Consider the following 17,883-nt stretch of genomic DNA (forward strand, 5'->3'; position numbering starts at 1 on the left):
CATCACTAACTGTATCTGTCTCCCCCAAAAAGGTTTTAGTTCTTTAATAAAACCATCAGGGAGATCAATCAAAAGCATTTAATGCCGTGGTGCTTTTGCAGTTCATGTTTAAATGCACTTTGGGTCACAAACGAGGCAATTTGGACATCAGAGCTCAAACCAGATTAATAATAACACACAAAAAAGGCCTAATTCCTAATTTATTTTTCTTTTTTCTTTTTTTTTTTGCACAGATACATACTCCTCCTCAGCTACACCCAAGAGAATGAAATCAAACTCAAGGCAGGCCTGACAAGCACGAAGTGACAGATCCAGAAAGGGCAGTGCTGCTGCCTGTGCATGGCATGGGGTGCAGGAGAAGCTGCAGATCCCATCCAAACCCCCAGAGCTGCTCCCTGTCCATGTGTGACCAGCCCTGAGGATGCCACCCCAGGCAGCATCTCTGGAGTGATGCTCCTCCATCCCCTGTTCACTAGAAGACACCTCCAGGCTTCCTTTGCACAGCCTTGCTCCACTGAGGAATTCCATAAAGGAGAGGTTGTGTTTCCTCCCCCAGACCACGAGTTTCCAAACAGGCATAAAGGTATTAAAATTTTTATATTTTTTTTTTCCTTGAGTTTGAGGTGTGCATTTATAAAAGCATTAAGCAGATAATTTATTTGGCTTGTAACAGCAGTGACTACTCTTTGGCATGAAAAATGGCCCCTTGTGGGCTGAGCACTCTGCACACACAAGCTACCAGCAAAGTGTCTCAGCAGCCAAACTTTGCAGCCTCTGAAACAGAAAATATTAGAGCTTAATTGCAAGATTAAGGTATTTCCAACTGCACTCCTGAAAATCAAATAGAGGGCAAGTCTTGACCAGATTCCACAAATCACTAAGTAAAATATGCAGCAAGTTCTGAAATGACATTTAGAACACAATCATTTGTTCTCTCCATTCTCCTTGGGAGCCAGCATGGGGTCTGCAAAGAGCATGGGAGGAGAAGTGAAATCACAAACGTTCATAAATATTTTTCCCACACACAGTAAAGTTTTGAAAAGCTTTCAAAGCAAGCCTGGAAAATGAATTTCCTTCCAGGCAGAGGAATGAGGGTATGGGAGCATCTCCTGGTGGAGTGCAGAGGTTTAAGGAACAGCAATAATCATGTGGTGATGCCTTTCCCAGCTTTGTCACGTGCATCCGCTCCATCCCACTGTCCCCACCATCCTGTGACACTGCCACCAGCAGAAATGCTTTGCAGAGCTCCTGATTTTTAAGGTCTTCTCCAGGGAGAGAGTGATGTGTGTCCAACACAGCACAGCACACCTGGCAAGCCACAGAGAGCTTTGGTACCACAACAGCAGCACCTCAATTCATAATCTACACAGGGTCCTCTGAGATTTATCAGCAGGGACATTTCAAATATGCTTTAAAATGTGCTGAGTCTACTAAGATTGGGCCCCAAGTGCTTTTCTATTGATTCTGCTTGACATTTCCAAATACCACAATTCCAAATTTAATTCACTGGTAATTGGAAAAACTGTAATGCATGTAAATGGACAAGAAGATGTGGGAAGTCCAAAAGGTCAAGCATCAGGAAAACGTGTCCCCAAGAACTAAATGATGCTTGTTTGTGTTCCTGTCACCCTCTTCTACTTGAATAATCAAAGCTTGGAGCTGAGCAGTTTTCTCAGCAGGATGGAGGAAGAAAGGCAATAAAAACCACAACCACTCTAAACCATGGAACCGGTTCAAAAATCCCTGTTTAAAACTCCATCACTGACCAGAATCCAAACACACCATAGAGATGAGTCACTTCATCAGCAGATTACATGAGCAAGTGGGAAACTCAAGGAAGAATTAATTTGAAAATGCTCTCAGTAGATAGAATAAGATTATCTCTACCTAGAAATCAGGTTTCTAAGATTTCTGCTACATCACAGCTTCTCCTTGCCAGCCAGTTGAAGGGGAGGCAGTGACACAGAGAAAATCTTATAGATGTCCAAGTTCAAACCTCATATCCAGCTTGATGATGCATGGTTGTTGGCAGGTCCAACTGGGGCATCATCTTTACTGGCCTGAGAACACCAAACTTCTCCTTCAGAGGAACCAAGGCCTTCAGTGACAGGAAATGGTGCAGGAGCATGCAGGGGATGCTTGCCCAGCTCTCTGCAAAGAGCCCTGAGCTGCAGCAAAGCTTGAGGGTTCATTTTGTTGATGGGAAATCTTTGCCCCTTTTGGGCAAAGACCATTCATATGCTTTACAAAATACACTATGACAGAAATCCCCATCTTTCTTCATGCTCTAGAGAATAAACATGCACATTTTAGCTGCCACTCTGACCTGCATTCCCACCTCAGCATCTGAGCAATCACTTATGGTCAGACACCTTGGTGTTTTTCATCTCAAAGGGTAAGAGCCAATGGAAGTGCAGAGCACAAAAAAATCACAATTTATAGCAGTCTTACACTGATGAAGGACAAGCATCCATTACCACAACCCAAACAGAGATTCCTCCATCCAGCCCACAGCAGCACATGTGAAAATACTTGATAACTCCTTGGTGCAAGCAACATCTTTTGCATCACACTCTAGACCTTCAGACCATCCAAGGTTTGCAGAAGAAACCACTGATTTTTAAAATGCTCTTTCCCCAGTGTACACTGGTATTTGAAGAGTTAACAAGCCAGCAGACTTGTCTCTTTCCCTAAAAGAGAAGAGAGGCAGGAAAAAAAGCAAGTTTCTGGCCCTTGCAATCACAAACTAGCCTTAAGCCCTCCAAAAGGAAGTGAAGACATTCCTAAAATTCCTTGAGGATGAGAAGCAAGTTGCCAGCTAAACCAGAAGTCCATTTCTCCAGTCTTTATCCTTTTAATGGCAAATCCCACATGAGCAATTTCAAGAGCCTCTTTTACAATGGAATTTTCTCCCAAGTGGCTACAGCACATCTAGGACTTGTCTCATGTTTACAGAAATGCACCTTTCTCCTCTGGGTCTACTGAAAAAAGCTGCTGTCAAACGACCTGAGGAAGGAATGCAGCACAACCCAATAGCATCATGCAATTTCCAGTGATTGTTTCTCTTACAATAATGAAAGGCACGCTAGAAATGTCTGGATAACTGCAGTGATTCTCCAAAGACAAGTTATAAAAGAGATGCTGAAGAGATTTTATGTAAAGGGGCATGGGGGGAAATAAAGTCACCTATTAGCTTTTATTTTGATTACATGCATTAAGCAGCATCTAGATCCCGCTTTGAAACAAAAATGGTTTTGAGCAGATTGTCCCAGGAAGTTGAAATCCTGCCTGTTTCACAGGTGGGAAGCAATAAAATAACTGTGTGCTGTGGGACAGGTCTTTTCCTTCCTGGTTTTCTCACACCAGAGGAAGACTAAAACACTAAAACACTAAATAACAGCATGCACATGGAGTGAAAGAATGACTTACCCTCCATCCGCATCCAAGCTTTCTGCATGACCTGAGCTCAACAGCTCCAGCCCCAAAACTGGGTACATTCCCTTCCAGTTCAACTTTCTATTTGGATGCCATTTAGTTCCCATGGTCACCAGACCCCAATATTACATTAAAGAGCATAAAGTAATATTCTAAGTTTCAGCACAGAACTCTCAATTTCCTGACCCTGGGCAGGTGGGATCTCCACTAACACTATCTCTGATGCTGCTCCCACATATTTAGATGCTGATGTCTGTGAATGAGGACATGAGGGTGCCCTTGTCTGGGCACTTTCAGAAACACCATGAATATTTAGAGGGATTTTTCACTGGAAATACAATAAGAATCCAAGATGAGAAGACTCCAGGGAGATCTTACTGCAGCCGTTCAGTGTACAAAGGAGGTTTACAAGAGAGGTGGGAGAAGACTTCTTATCAAGGCCTGCAGTCATAGGACAAGGAGAAATAGTTTTAAAATTAAAGATGTTGAGTATAAATTAGGTAGAAATTCTTTCCTGAGTGGGTGGTGAGGCACTGCAACAGGTTGCCCAGAGAAAATGTGGGTGCCCCATCCATGCAGGTGTTCAAGAGCACTTTGGATGGGGTGTGGAACAACCTGGTCAATGGGGTTGGAATAAAAGGATCTTTAAAGATCCCTTCCAACCCAAATATTTCAAATTCTCCTCCATAACCTATTACAAGATCATTTTTAGGCTGCAGCCAAACCCTTTCCTTTTGCCTCAAGATGCAATAATCACTTATTTTGGTCGACATGTTTGAGTTGAGAGATGGGAGAGGTGCCTGCAGGAATGTACACACAGAGGACTGGAAGCTGTAGAGACATGAACAAACTACAGCCCTGAACACATCTTTTCACTGCCTCCCCTTGCTCAGATTTACCTGGGAACACAGGAATGCAAACTTTTCCCACCTCTCTAATAAAAAAGTATTTTCTGTGACATTACTGAACACCCCTACTAATCAGCAGGAACAGAAATGGAAGACATGCCACCAGTAAATTCCATTTTTCGCTAAAGAAAAGAGAAAGTTCCAAGGCAATGTGAGAAGCTTCACAGTGACAGCAGCCAGTTGAGCAATAAAACCACTAATCTCCCCACTAGGTTGGGGCACATGGATCCCAGGGCTCTTCAGCCAATTTCCCTGAACTTTGGTAAGGCGTTGCAGCCATCTGGGAAGAGCAAACAAAACTTTTGATAACTTTTTGGAAGGTGCAGGACCATCTGTTTCCACACCAACAATCAGGTGAACACACCTGCCCCAGGCAAGGCAGCAGCACAGATAAAGGAACCCTTCCACCTTTATATCTTTCTTTGGGAACAAAGGAAAGACCAGAGGAAAGTGTCAGCCCAAGCTGCTTTATGTATTTTCCATGGGCATCATGTCACAGTTCAAGCTTTTCAATATAAATACCTTAGCACAGGATTCACTTTCTTTAATACAATAAGCCCAGGAAAACATAACCTGCTGTTCTGGCTATAGCCTGGGAGCTCTGGTGAGCACTAAGAGATGCACTTTTCTTTGTGCTGGATGAAAACCAGAGGATAAATCTGCTGATCAACCTCCTCCATCTCTATAAGGCTTTGCAAGAGTGAGGCAACTGCTGAAGAGTGAAACAAGTAATGAAGGATGGAACAAGTGATAAACAAGTGATGAAGGGTGAACCACTCACAGCTGGTGGGATCAGGCTCAAAGCACACCTGGAGAAGGCAATTCCTCACCCAAAGGGCAGCTGATGTGGGGAATCCCTTCTCAGAAGATTCCCTATATTGTTTTAAGAAGAACCATGTGCCCTTTGTTGTTCTGCTGTTCCTCCCCTGTCACTTCTCAGCAAAAGGTGGAGTCAGACCACCAGGCTGGCTGGGTTTTTGTTCTGGCCTAGTCTGGCCACTGTCCAGTTCCTACACTAAATATCATCAACCTACAAACATCATTTAAAAATAATTCAAATGCTGAAAGACCCAAGCAGCTACTGACCAACCAAATGCACTATGTCACTGACTGCAACTTTGCTCCTGATTTCCATCCCCACCCATCCAGCCAGTCTGCATTTCTTTTCATGTTGGGATTTGAGAAACCCAATCCCCCTGAACAACTGCCCTGAGCCCAGAAGTGCCATTTGGAGCTGACAGCTGCTGAGAGAAGAACACAAAGCCCTCTGCCTGCCAGAGTCCTTCCCTGATACCCTTGCAACCATTTCCCAATAGACAGAGATTTTGCACAGGCTTTTTATCTCTTTGCTGGTATTTTCCATCTTAACAAGTTTTTAATGTTTCATGTAGCAAGGATGCCCCTGCCATTTAAAGAGGGAAGCATGCAGTAGTAATTATTCATTAAAAACACATCATAAGTGACCTTTACACTGAAGCAGAGGAAGCCACGTGCCTGCCTGGCTGTATTCTGGCGGGGCCAGGAGTTTCAAAGGGAGCAAATATTTTCATGCAGGATAGCCAGCCTAAGCTATCTTGAAAAGATGCCTCATTCTTGAGAAAACAAAAACTGTTTAAAACATCTCAGATTAAGTATCCTCGAGTCAATATACAGTTTGAAAAATCTAAGTGGAAAGGAGAAGTCACCATAGTGCTTGGTCCAAGCTGGCATCTCAGCATAGTGAAAAATTAACATTTTGTCTTCCTTGCTATACAAAATACAATTACTAGACAGGGCAACTAATGGGGACTAGCTGTCTCACCATGAAATATGAAGAATATTGGTGTTTCTACTGCAAAGTAATTCTACAGATTGAATGAAAATCCAAGGCACACCTACAAGCTTTGCAGCAAGAGCTGGAGCCCTTTGTTTGCAGCAGCTGTTTTAGTGGGATATGCAGGTTAGTTTTGCTCATACAAGCCACATATCCCTAATACAGCAAAAAAATAAACCCAGGTTTTGCAGAAGGAGGTGATGTAGCTCTTTTATTCCTGGAAGGGTATGAGTCCCATCTTTGAGTTGTATTTCAGGCATGCATGTAGGAAGCAGAGCATCATACAAGCAAGTGAGAAGCAGAGCCAACACACACACAGAATCCAGGCACCAGAATCATTTGCAAAGCAAAACTAACATACATCACTTTATGCATGATTACATTTTCAAAAGCAAGAAGTGTTAGGAAATATTTTTGAAGACAGTCAGTAATGTTTGGCAGGAATCACTGACTCAAGCCCTTGATCCGGCATTTAGCTGATGACTGGAAAACAGCCCTGGCTGTGTTTATTCTTTAGACAAAGTCCAGCTAAAAATGCATCCAGGCTTTAATAATCTGTGTAACAATGACCTCAAAACCCCAAATACAACACTGCATTGCATGCAGGTTTCCCAACAGGATAGAGCATTGTCAGGGCTCACACCCAGCTCTCTGCTTTGGATGCACAGTCTCCCAACACGGCGTTTTCATCTTTAGACCACTCCTGGAAGTAATGCACTATTTCATTTCCATTTGCATTTCAATATAGCTCCAAGGGCTTTACATACATCTGGTCCTCACTGTGTTAAGATTCTTCCCAAACACCATATTGCCTAAAGATGGTGAGACAAAGGATGTGCTGCATTTTGAGCAACCTCACGCGCGGGCTCTCGGCCAGAACAGTGAACAGAGCATCCTGCATCCTACCCTGTTTCATTCTGCAGGTCTCCATGCCAGCTCTGCTTTACAAACAGCAGCAAATGTCACCATCCCAGTTATCTCAGGTGGGGAGAGCCAGAGGAGGAGGCACAGCTCCAAGCTCAAGGTTATACATCAAGTCAGGAATGAGCCACCAGGAATATTTGACTCATCCATGTCAGAAGATCCCAAACTTTCCATGTTACCTAAACAACAAGAGCCTGAGGGAAGGCACTATAACAGGTCTGCTGTGCACAGCTTGGGAGCTACAGATCTCACACACAGGCTGGGAGCTTTTTATCCATCACCTTGCTGTAAATGCTTCCCTCTTTTCCCCCACACAGCCCAAGCCAGCAGCAGTTTTGCTCCCATCACGCATGTCACCTTCAGTGGGAGAGGACTTCATATATTTTTAAGACATTCATACTTTTGTACAGCATTATTATTTAGGACTTGTGAGCTCCTCCAGAGGGTGAAATCCTGCTTTTTTTCCTAGACTGAGGAGTATTTTTATCCATGCTTTCGGTGTCTCCCGCCCCAGCGCTGGCCCTAGTTCCCCTGGCACACCCACCATCCTGGGGCTGAGCACAGGCAGGGATGATAAATGAGACCAAGTGCCTCAGACCAGCCACGAGGCTGATTAACCCTCTCTTCTCCTCAGAGAACTCAGGTTGGACATACCAATTTTGCTCGTGCCATGCAAGGGACTGGCAGTGGGGAGATTGTCCCTCCTGCCCAGAACAGGGTCAGCATCTGGCTGCTGGTAAGCAGAGAATGCAGACACAGGAGGATCCTCAGACCCATTTTAAAACCATCTCAAAATAGGCTGCTGCCTCTCAGTCGAGCCAGCAGCGCCAGCCTTGCCAAGATGCTGAAGCTCTCACTCCTCACATGGGTGTTCACTCCTCCCCAAGCACCCAGCCCTTCCCAGGCTCCAGCTGCTGAGCATCCTTTTGGCACAGGTGTCTCCAGCAAGGAGCAGAACACTCTCACCTCTCCCTCTGGAAAATAAATATATAATTTTTTTTCGAAGCAAGGACACATATCAAAGAGCACAGGATGCAGCACAGTGACTCATGCAAGCAGCAAAGTAAAAACTTGGCTGCATCCCTGCCCGCACAGGGCATTCTGCATCTCTTCCTATAATTAGTCCTTCAAATGCTAGAGGGGAAAGGAACAAATTCAAAGAGGTTTTACTTCCCAATTATTCACATATTTCCAAATCAAATGGTTGTCTGTCAGAGAGCAACATGCCATTGCCCTAGGATATCAAAATGCAAAATGAAAAGTCTCTCCAGGAACAGGATTTGCTTTCATTACATTTATATCACCTAATTCATTTTAAGATTATATATAATTAGTCTCTCCCTCCCTTCCCCACCCCAATCCAATATACTCTCCCAAGCAATTTCAGAACATGCCACACATGCCAATGGCACTTTTAAGGCAGCAGTCTCTTGCCTTTCAAACAATACATGGAATTTTAATTTCTTTTTTTTTAGTATTTTCTTTCTTTGAATTGCCAAATCTTTCAGGTGTGCATCAGTATTTTTATTTTTTTTTTCTTTTTGAAGGAAACACCTCTAAGGAACTTTTAATCTTTCCTCATTTGCCTTCTGACAGAGATTTCAGTCTGCCATTCCTAATGTTTCACAGCCATTTTCCATCACCATCAGACTCTGTGTGCTACCTTCATTTGAATATCTCCATTTTCATTTTAAATCCTCCTGATTCCAGCAGGTAAACCTGCAGTAAGGTTTAACTGAGAGAAAGCCAAAGTGCCTGGATCACTTCCCCACCAACACATTATTACAGCATTGCTCCCAGCAAGGATGAAATTTCCTTGAATCATGGAATGGTTTGGACTGGAAGGGACCTTAAAAATGTTCTCATTCCAATACCCTGAAATGGGCAGACACATCTTTCACTAGAGAAGATTGTTAGAGCCCAGTTCAGCCTGGCCTTGAGTACCTCCAGGGGTGTGAAATAGAAAAAAAGTGGGAGTGAGCCCCTGATCCTGTAAAAACTGCCAGCACACACATGAGGAAAGTCTGGAGACAGGCAAGGGTATCCTGGCTAACTGTGAATAGAAAATAATTATTTCATTATTGTTAATCTCCTAATAGGGAAGGAGGAGGATCTTTCCCCATGAGGGAGAGAGAGATGGTTTGCTGCTGCTTCCTGCTCTGCTGAGATTTCCCTGAATTTAGGGGGAAAATCACATCAACCATCAACCACTTCAGCACAGATGATGTTGGGGCTGGATGAAAAGCATCCCATTTCTACCAGAGGTAAAACAGCACATTATCAAATACAAGGAGTGTCACTGCTGTCATCCCAAACCACTTGTTGGGTTTAAATGAGATGAAATCCAGTGTTCCCCTATGGCAAGAAGATGCCACAGGGGTGTGATGTGTCCAGGATCCCACAGCATTTTACTGCTTTGCACTTTCAGCCACAGCCCTGTACCTCTTCTCTTCACTCTTTTGAAACAATGGATTTTTGATTTCTTAAGCAACAAAGCAGGGAAATCAGTTTTGAGAGCTTCTTCCATTTGCAAAAGCCAATTTATACAAAAACCCAAAAAGCCAAGGGGTATTTCACCCAGTTTCCACACAAGCCCTTGACCCTGCGAGGCTGGAACTTGGATCAGCTGTTTGGCACCAGGGCTTTGAGCACCTCTAAATGACCAAGAGAAAAACACCAGAGTTGTTAACTCGGTTAACTCAGAGCCCTAAAGGTAACACCAGAGTGAAGATGAGCTCATTTTATCACAATAAAGGTGAGGACAACCTCAAAGGAAGGAGCTGCTCTGTGCTGAAATAGGGACCAGCACCAGCAGGCAGAGTTGTCCGGATGTATAAACACCCAAAGCAAAAAAAGCATCACAACCCCCCAAGAAAAGAGAAGGCAAGAAAGAAAATAAAAGGAAAAAAATAAAAATATCATTATTTAACTCTATCAAGGAGAAAATGTGGCATCCTGCACTGCTGCCAAACAGAGGACCCAGGAGTCTAAAATAACAACAGCTCTGACTGTGAGGACACTGGGGACAATGAGCCTGCCTGGCTGCAAAGGCAGGGAGAGGATGAGGAGGCAGCCTGGTGTGGAAACTTCTGCTGTGTGAAGGCCCCCTGAATGCACCTCAATCCCTGTGAGCTGGGAACTCCTCTCCCTGCCCCAGAGTCTGCCCAAGGGGGTCAGGGGTGGGCATTTCTGGATTGGCATTGTCCACATGAATGGAGACAAGAACCAAGAGAGGAGGGGGTGATGGAGGGGTGAGGCAGCCCAGCTCAGGCACATTAAAAGGGGAAAGTACAGTGATAGCTTACACCCACCATAGATTTAGGTGGGGTTTTTAGCCTAATGAGTTCCCATAACCACTTAGAAAAATTCCTCATCTCCTCACACAACCCTCAGTGCAAGCAAGTCCTGCAGAGCCACCTGTGACAGAGCTGCCTAACTCAGAGCAGGCTCATGCCAGCACCCCAGTATATGCTGCTTTGCAAGGAATTTTGATTAATCTTGCTGCTTTTTAAACACTGATCAAGATCAGGAGCACCAGCTCCCATTTCTGTTTTTTCAACTGTTTTTACTTATTCTCCAACACTAAAACCACTTGTTCCCCTCACTGCAATTCCTCACTAAGTCCCAGCATCTTATTTCCAGATTTACTCAAGTTTTTTAACAAGCTGCACACCTTTAACTGGGAAGCAAAAATGCTGTTTGTTATCCCTCCCTCCTGGCTGATCCTCAGGTATGACTGACGTATCATCTGCAAGGGATTTTCCACATCATGGGCTCCCTCTTACAGCTGCAGCTGCCTGCAACGGGTTTGTGGCTTGTGCACACATGGAGCTGTTCCAGCAGAGCTGCTCAGGCTCCTGTTCCTTCTCAATACCCACAGGAGAGTGTGTTTATCCTGGAATAACACTGCTTTGTTTCAATTTAGCCTCGTGGATATGCTGCAGTGAAATAAATCAGATTAAAAATTAATCTCCACTCCAGATTAGGAATATCTAGATGGATGCAGCCATTTGGGAGCGGCTATTTCATATTAAATCCATATTGTGTTTTAATTTCAACAGCTCATCTGACCACATCTGCAGCAGCCACTTCCTGAAAGCTGCAGTGCTGAAAAGCAGGGGAGCTGCTGCAGACAGCTCCTCCATTCAGGAATTAGTAACACTTTAAACCAGGTAGGCAAACAGGGGCTGTGCTGAGCCAGAGCATTACAACAATGGTCCAAAGAGCTCTGCCCAGTGCAGCATCCAAGGAGCTGCTGGCAGCAGCACCAGGCAGGTTTGTGCCACTGGAGGAAAGCCTCACGGGGATGGGATTTCACTGGTGATTTCCCACTGTTGGGGTCTCCACCTGGTCAGAGTGACCCCAAGAAAAGTTCAAAAGTCTCTTTTCCCAGCCCAGCGCTTGAAGGAAGAGTCAGAGCTCTTCATTTCTCGGTCTCAAGGTTGTTTATTGTATCTTAGCTATAAAATTCTTTCTCCTGTCCAGCCGAGGTCCACTCAGCAAGACAGTCAGAGGCACTCTGCCTGCCCCTGGGGTGGTGTTATCTTTTTATACTAAAAACTACGTGTACAATATTTACAATCACTTTCCAACACCTATCACCTATGTTAGACCTATGTTAGAGCTCCTACTCTAAACCAATCTGTAGGTGCCACCATCACAGCAGAAGATGGAGGCCAAGAAGAAGAAGGAGAAAGGCTGGGCACACCCAGTTCCCTCCATCTTGCCCCCTGAACCCCCACACCAAAAACCCTAAAATCTACTTTTCCACCCTCTGATAACTTCACTATTATTCTTCTTAAACTGTCGTGGCTTGCAGATCTACATACAAGGCTGGTAACTTGCTCCACGGGTCATAATCAAACCCACAGGGGCATCTTGGGCTCTGTGCCAGGGTCTCTGAGCCCCCTGGCAGCGGTCTTGGCTGCTCAGGACAGCCAGAGGGATGTCCTGGGTCAAGAACTCAAAGAGCACAGCACTCAGCACAAGGACACCTCCACTGCAGTTTTTGTTTTAGCACCACAATTTGCTGGTTTGCATCCAAATTCCCATATTCCTGACCCTTCTGCAGAGCATTGCATTGCTCATCATCAAGGAGAGTTTGCAAACCAGAAAGCCACTGCCCTGATTTTATCTGTACTGGAAATCCCTCATGCAGCTCTGGGAATGCCCTCTGTGTCTCCCTGTGCTGGATCTGGGTCTTCACTTCTAACAAAGATCACCACGAAGGCAAAACGTGCTGAGACCTGCTGCAGAACAGGAATTAAAAGTCCTCAGGAATGCTGACTATCTGCTCCCCACAAAATCTTTGCTGCAAAAAAGCTTCAGACAAGAAAGATCAAAGCACATGTGGAAGTCCCCAGTGACCAGAGCAACTCCAGGAGGAGCTCCCAAGTGCCTCAGCAGATATTTCCCTTGGATTCTGGAAGCAGGGCTGAGTCAATATCATGTGCTTTTGGGAAATCCCTCCTCGCAAAGCATCTGCCTTAAGGGGTGGCAAGGGCAGAGCTCATTGCAGCAACTTTCTCTTGTTTTTTATCACACAGGGAAGTCCAATGAAACTGCAAGATGTTTTCTGGGGCACAACAGGAATCCCAAACTCAGGCCATCCTCAGTAAGAGATTAAGGAATGACTCTTTTGGGTTTTTTTTCTTTTCCTAGAGGAATCATCTCCATCAGCCAAATGTGCATTTACAGGTATTTTCTTCAGTGTTCATCTCACTATCCTAGGATGGAAGATTCCTTCGTTATCACATCATGAAAGATTTCTATCCCGATTCTTATTTCCATCTTCCACTTAGAGAGGAAGGACACAACTTCTTCCCACACTATTTTCTCATGCTGGACTGGCAAGAGAGCTCAAGCAGATGGTTTTCAACTCAAATTCCAAGATGCATTAGGTTTCTTAGACTGATTCCTTCAGCAGAGCTTTCTGCCACATCATGGGCATCCCTTCAGGACTTGGAATTGATTTACCCATTATCATTTTGCTCCTCATCCAACTGTGCTGTTTCCAGCTCTACTGACTGCTAAGCAATCTTTAAGGCTTAAGCAACCTCTTATCTTGGACTGGATTTTGAGCACCCAGCACAAAAAAGACAGGTTGTGGGTATCAGAAGATCAAGTTCCTCTGTCCATGCTATGTAGAAGGCTAAATTAGTGCAGCACAGTCCTCTTAAACAACCTTAACACCTACAAAATCTCAAGCCCATCACACTAAACTTCTGCTGGGTAATGCCTTTTGTCATCCCAACTCTTCCCTGAATGGTCAACCTGTGGCTGAGTATCCCACAGCAAATTCCAAGCACACAGATACATCATAAATCCTGCTGAAGATAGCATCTCCCTAGCCCTGTTTGACCAGGGCAATGGAGTAGGTTTGACTAGTTGCAGTTTAGTCCTGTTTTTAGAATGTGCTTTTTGAAAAGAAAGTGAGAAATACACATCCCACCCTCCAAAAATGAGATCTTTTGGAAAGTAAAGCTCAGGGCTCATTAGAAACGAGCTTCCCTTAATCACAAAGCATTCCTCCCAGCTGGCCCTGTAAAATGTCATGGTTAATCCAGCCTCATTGCAAGTGGGTATTTTGTGATAATGCATCAGGTGCAAAGCAGTAATTTCCCTGTGATGAGGCAGAATTAGGAGGGGCTGCAGCTGCAGCAGAGCAGACCAGGATTTCTTTCCAGTCCATCCCCCTCTGGGGAAGAGGGACACAAGCCACCGATTTCCCACACGGGCATTTCACAGGGCAAAGATCATTCCTTGACTGTTGGACAGGAGTGGGCAGACGGTGATGTGCCACTGCTCCTGCAGGAGGGATTTCCCAGAGCTGCACAGATCTGAGCCCACCTCTGCCCTCTCCCCCGGGTAAACCACACCCCACGCTCCTGTGTGAATGAGGTAAGATAATGGCACAGAAAGGGAGATGAATAGCTGTATTTTATGTATTATGTGCATTTTTCCTCAACCAAAACAAACCACCTCCATTGTTACTGGCGGGATGAGTGTGTGTTTTACATTCCCCACTGAACAATTGCTCTGTTTCAAGAGGATGGGAGATTCAGAAGGTGAAAGAGATGTGGTCCTCATGAAAGAGATACTGTCCTTGAAGCAGTGATTGCAATGATGTGTGCTCATGAGAAAACACCTCCCTTAAAAGCAGGATTCCAGCTATAATATACAGTGATAGAACAGGATTTCCATTATAGGGTCAGAGCCCATCTGAGGGTGACACCTCTGTAACTAAAGGCAGAGATTTTCATATCAGTTTATGTAGGCAGAATCAAGCCTCTGTTTGAAGGATTTCCCTCCAAAAGCAAAAGATCTGCCAGGTTTCTGGATGCCTTTAATTACTGCAGCATCTCTGTTCCAAAGCCAAACTGCTCACCCTTTTACCCGAACACACAACAGAGATTTTCCTTTGTTAACATTAAAACATTCATGCCCATAAGTGTCCATTCTCCATTTCATTTATAGCACAGTTAAATTGAGACTCACTGGCCAAACAAAATCAGCAGCCCAGTGTTCAAAGCATGGCCAATCTCCCTGTGTAGTGTGAAATACAGGCAGATCACAAGCAGGTTTTTTAAATGCAATCTCCTTCAACTTCCTTTTTTTTTTTTTTTTTTTCTTTTTTCCCCCATGGAATTAAATCCCTGTGGCAGGTACTGTTAGAAACAAGTCACATTCAGCAATCAAGGGCTGGGTGATGCTCACCCTCAGTCCCTAACACAGCTGGCCAGGTTTGCCCATCCCAGCTGTGGCAGATCTGCCAGTGGTGTTCAGGGTGTCTGTCCCACAGCATAAATCACAGAACAAAGAGATTCTCCACTGATTTTTCCTTCCACCGGTATTTTTCACCTTTTTTATTGGGTTTTTTTTTTAACAGGATGGTGTCAATATAGAGCACCAAGTCTTTATCAGAAGATGCTCATTCTGTATTTACAAAGGAACACAGACTGAGCCACAGCAGCCATGGGAGGGATTAATGCAATGGCAGCTCACATCTATCCATACCAGGGCCAAAATAAGCCCAAATAGAAGCAGCACATCTGCTCCCACTATCCTCAGTGTATTCTTCAAACAATGGGAAGAAAAGCCTGGAGAAGCACTGACCCTCACTTCATTCAAAGAGTGCCCCTGCTCAATTCATGAAAGTTTGCCTTTCCTTTTCAAGTGAAAAGGCCAGAAGAATACTTGGGAAACCAAAAGATTGCTTGGGAAAAAAAAAATCATTTTAATTGAGGGAGGCTTCAAACCATCAAACCCCATAAACTTGTGTTAAAAGATTTACAGCAAACTAGTGTGCTGGAGATTTGATTTTTTTTTTTCCTGGGTTTTTAATAGGGAAAAGCAAATCCAGTTTTTTAACCAATTTTCCACAAGGAGATTTACAACACTAATGTGCTGAAGCATAAACTGATACAGTGGCAAACCCCCTTTCTCCTTGAATGTGCTAATAAGGTTGATCCTTTCTCCAAAGCTTTGTTCTTGGGAGGTTTCTGCAATGAGTTCACTTCTTTCACCAGCAGAGCCCTGCTCATGTGGAAATCATCGGGCTGAATGCATTCACTGCTTCATCTGGCCCTCAGCATCAGGTCTCAATTGGGATTTGGGGTGGTGGGCAAAGGACTGGACAGCAATGCAAAAAGAAAAAAAAAAAAAAGAAAAAAAAAGAGATAAAGAAAAAGAAAAAAAGAGGGAGGGTTGCTTTCACAATGCAAAGTGAAGAGCATCATTTAAAATGAGCTCTCTGGGAGTGGGAGCAGCTATCACAGGGCATGGCAGTCCTGGAGTGCAGCTTCCCAGCACCTTTGTGTCAATGAGCAGCAGCATCCACCTGCAGAGTCATCCCAGCTGGCCAGCAGCCCCATCCCATGGCACCCATCTATCAAGGAAGCAATGACCCCACACTATGAGAGTTTAACAACAGAAACACTAAACTGAGTTTACCTGCAGGGGCAAAAGGTCCTAAAGCAGAACGTTCAGCCAAATTTAAGAAATCACACCCCACTGAGACACACAGGGGAGCGGTTTGACTTTTCAAGAGCAGTGAACTGATCAAAGGAAGACAGAGAATTCTCAGGGTCAATACCCATTTTGCCCATTAACAGCAAACCAGGCACCTTGCTCAAAGAGAGAGTTTTGGTGCCACAGAGTGACTCCTGTAAAAAGCCAGGCTGAGACCCTTCTCCCCAGCCTCCACCTCTGTGCAGCAGCAGATTGTCACACTGAGGAGCAGCCTCAAAGGTGCTCCACCCTGCAGCTCCACCAAACTCATCTCAGCAACCTCCAGGTTTTTGCTTTTCCAGGTATCCTCAAGCAAAGCCAGCAGCCTCCTCCAACTCATGTTGCAAAAAGCTGCCAAGAAGTCCTGCTCCAAGGCCACCAGTGGATGCAAACAAAGGTCAGCAGGGACTTTGGCTCTTCTAACACCCCAGGACAGGACCACTTTGAAGACAGATGAAGTTTAAAAACAAACAAAATCCCTGCGACTCACAGCTGCTCTCCTCTATCGGGGCCCTGGCCAAGGAAGGATTCCTCCTGCAATATTTTTAGCTGAACACGTGCTGCATTTACTTCTTGAAGACAAGAAATCTCCTCAAGGCTGTGGCAATGAACACATGTGACAAGACATTTAACTCTTTCCCACTAAAGAGACAAATGTGAGGGTAAGTGCACTACCAACAAGGGACAACAGGGTTTTTCTTTAATATCCCACAAGTTTCAAAACCTTTTTTTCTACTCCAAACCAAGAGTACCCCAAACCATCTCCAAACCCCTTTTACTCATCTGAGTGCCCAAGGAGGAAAATGTATATTATACAGTACTTTCCAAGGACTTCAAAAGTAGGATCACTGCCATATGAGCAGGACCAACACCTGCTAAAAAATTATCATATGCATGGAGCTGTGATTGCTCAAGGCACCTGAAAATATTTCCAGTGTTGAAAATTAGGCCCAAGGCACCTGAAAATATTTCCAGTGTTGAAAATTAAGCTGCTCAGGGATGGAGAACAGAGGCTCTGCACCACCCACCCCATTGTTAACTCTGTAAGCTGCTCTAAGGTGCAGGAAAGGTCCTTGGGAAGGGATTAAACTCCATTTAAAACCCCACTCCCTAGCCAGACTCTATCCAAACTGGATACTATGCCCTAGAAATGGTCCTTGGGAAGGGACTAAACCCCATTTAAACCCTCCTGCCCAGCCAGACACCTCTGGCTGGTACCCAAACTAGATACAGTCATTGGGAAGGGAATAAATCCTATTTAAACCCCCCTTCCCAACCATATTCCTCCATCCAAGCTGGCCACTATGGCACCCTGCTCTTGCTGCTGACTGCTGGTTAGAGCAGTATTTATGGCCCAGGTCTTCCTCCATAAAATAAACATAAACTACTTAGCAGCACAAACACGGGCTGGACACGCAAGGCAGAGTATAAATAACCTGCTTACCCTTAAAACCTTTTTCCAGCTCACCTATGCCAAGTGTTTTTGCAGAATCCCTGTCCCAATTTAGAAACCAAATGTATTTTGGAGAGGAGCTGACACCGAGCGTCCCCCGCCTCCAGGCCACGCCGGCGCCGCTGCGAGCAGGGAGCCAGATCCACCCAGATCATGGTTTCACCTCCCCAGCAGGAAAATACTGCAGGGCAAGGGATGAAATGGAGATGGACAGGGAGTTTTCTGTTTAGACATGACTTCTCCGTCCTTTTAAACAGGGCCTCAGAGCAGGCTGGAAAGGCAAAGCCCAGCCGGAGGTGCTGGGATGCGCAGAAGGGGCAGTGCCAAGCTGCTGGCAGCTC

At 44.8% G+C, this 17,883-nt stretch overlaps 1 protein-coding gene across 1 annotated transcript in view; it reads right to left on the reverse strand.

Moving 5' to 3' along the window:
- Positions 1-17,883, reverse strand: part of ACVR2B (activin A receptor type 2B) — a 105,128-nt gene that overhangs the window by 31,525 nt on the left and 55,720 nt on the right. The window lies entirely within an intron of this gene.

The sequence above is a fragment of the Ammospiza caudacuta genome, chromosome 1, assembly GCF_027887145.1.
Source record: "Ammospiza caudacuta isolate bAmmCau1 chromosome 1, bAmmCau1.pri, whole genome shotgun sequence".
Taxonomy (NCBI): domain Eukaryota; kingdom Metazoa; phylum Chordata; class Aves; order Passeriformes; family Passerellidae; genus Ammospiza; species Ammospiza caudacuta.